This window comes from Nansenia antarctica (genome assembly GCF_963989245.1).
Source record: "Nansenia antarctica genome assembly, chromosome: 6".
Taxonomy (NCBI): Eukaryota; Metazoa; Chordata; class Actinopteri; order Argentiniformes; family Microstomatidae; genus Nansenia; species Nansenia antarctica.
This window is the reverse complement of record NC_137676.1, coordinates 13,584,025-13,586,524: the sequence shown is the minus strand read 5'-3', so window position 1 is coordinate 13,586,524 and position 2,500 is coordinate 13,584,025. Positions and strand designations below refer to the sequence as shown.

At 45.3% G+C, this 2,500-nt stretch overlaps 1 protein-coding gene across 1 annotated transcript in view; it reads right to left on the bottom strand.

Moving 5' to 3' along the window:
• The window catches only part of znf512b (zinc finger protein 512B), a 36,457-nt gene that overhangs the window by 30,058 nt on the left and 3,899 nt on the right, over positions 1-2,500 (bottom strand). The window lies entirely within an intron of this gene.

Below are 2,500 nucleotides of genomic sequence, written 5' to 3'. Positions count from 1 at the left end.
ACACCACTCCGTTCCCTCTCCATGCCATGCTGCCGCTGCTGTTGTTGCTGAAGGGATCCCAGTCACAGGCGTTGTTTACACTTCGAAAACCAAGAGGGAAACCACTGAGCAAACAAGCTTTCACCCTGTTCATTACTGGAAGTCCTGGTGCTGTTTGATGGTAAACAAAAATGTTCCTTGATAACTTTTCGTGCGTGGTTGTGTGTGGGGCTGGGATGCCCTGGTGTGTGAGGACATTCAGAGTAAGGTCACCTGATTGAACCAATGCCTCGTTTTGAAATGGAGTAGGCCTACTGTTGAGCTAGCAATGAGTAGTATTGAGGTAGTAATAGTAGTATTGAGGTAGTAATATTGTAGTATTGCGGTACTAATAGAGTACTATTGAGGTATTGAGTTAGTAATGAGTAGTATTGAGGTAGTAATAGAGTAGTATTGAGGTAGTAATAATGTACCGTTGACTGTTGATGTAGTAATAAAGTAGTATTGAGGTAGTAATAAAGTAGTATTGAGGTAGTAATAGAGTAGTATTCAGGTAGTAACAGAGTAGTATTGAGGTAGTGATAGAGTAGTATTGAGGTAGTAATAGAGTAGTATTGAGGTAGTGATAGAGTAGTATTGAGGTAGTGATAGTACTACTGAGCTTGATTAATATGAATTAATCAAGTTTAATGGAGACTAATCAGATATCGACACATTTTCTTTTCAACAATAAAGTCATGGACTATGTATCATCAAGTTGGATATAGTGGAGTAGCTGATTGGTCTACGTGTGTTTGATACCATTCCTCAATCCATTGCCTTCATGACAACGAGGCCGTCCGATTAGCACCTCCACCAGCCTCCCCTGGTAGAGCATAGTGAGCGTCCCCAGGGAGTAATAGATATAGCTCTGCCATAGTTATCCCAAAGCGAGGTACGTCACATCCCCCAGAGAGTACACAAAGCCAGCTCCGGGCTCATTATTGCTGTCGATGTTGAATGTTTTTCTTCTACACGATAATCTATAAAAAGCTCAAGTACTGTACCCTGCAGTTGAGTAAGTGATCGAAGGTGCCAGCGCCCTTTTGAAAAAAAGTAAGCCGACTGTTCATGGCGATGCAGAGTCATGTGAGGATGTCCTCTAGGGGGACTGGGGGTCTCTGTGTGACTCAGAAGAGTTGGGGAACTGCTGAGTTATGCAGCGAGAACATCAATAGAAACGCTGGTGATGATGAGGGTCGATGAATCCTCTCCAGATCCCCCCCCCCACCCCCCCGAGGCTCAGTGCACACACACACAGCAGCCAGGGTACCTTGGCTGGTTTACAGTGATCCATCTAGACTGTTCTGTATCATTACATTCAACAGCGTTACTCGAGGAACACTTCTAAGAAAGGGAGAGAGAGAGAGAGAGGGAGGGAGAGAGAGAGAGAGAGAGAGAGAGGAGAGAGAGAGAGAGAGAGAGAGAGAGAGAGAGAGAGAGGGAGAGTGGGGGAGAGAGAGAGCAGGGGCATAGAAAGGGGAAGAATGGAAAGAGAGAAAGGGGGAGAAATATATATATATATATATATATAGAGAGAGAGAGAGATAAAGGAGCAGGGTCTACTACTGAGATGCCCATAAAACACCCCTTCTCCACCGCCGCCAGCTGTGTGCATTGCTAACAGCATGCTAGCAACAACACAGGCCACATGTTGGAATGGAACATCCCAGCCATTACTCAGGAGTGTGAACCATAGCCAAGTTTGCTTTCCACCTTCTCCCAGGCGCTGTACACCCTTCCTCCCTCTGTGTGTCTGTCCGTCCGTCCGTCTGTCTGACTGCTTTGGGAAAACAAAGGGGGCGTGGCCCAGTAACAACTTAGCACGCTCATCAGCCTGACTGATTTATAAGCAACTGTTTAATGGGCAATAAAGACATGAAATGCATAAAAGCATTGGACACTTGAGTGCTTGGAGCTTGGTCTGTCAGTTAGGGTTAGGTGTGTGTGTGTGTGTGTGTGTGTGTGTGTGTGTGTCCAGCCACGGATGTTAAAGCCATGTCCAGCCACTGATGTCAAACACTCACAGATGCGAGTCCCACATGCGTTAAAGAAACTGAATAGGCCATGACACACGACTATTAGATTACCAAAAAATGAAGCCCAAGATGGCTGGAAACACACAAGCACTACTGTCCCATCCCTCCAAATACTCTCTGATTACTAAATCCAGATAGACTGGATTCATCTAATTACTAGTCTAATCCAAAGGACACTGCTTCATTGTCATTTGGCTAACAATAACAACACACACATGCACGCACGCATGCACGCACACACACACGCACGGACACACGCACGGCCACACACCGAATGGCTATACCGTTCACATCCACCACAGAGCTGAATACTAACAAAAAAAAGAGAAAACATTTGGCCTAGGAGGCTGTTTTGTAGCAACCAAAACAACTGGGTCATATTAGAACAGGCCTAGATTTCCAAGTCTGCCTTATTCTACTAACAAAGTCATGATGATCGTGCG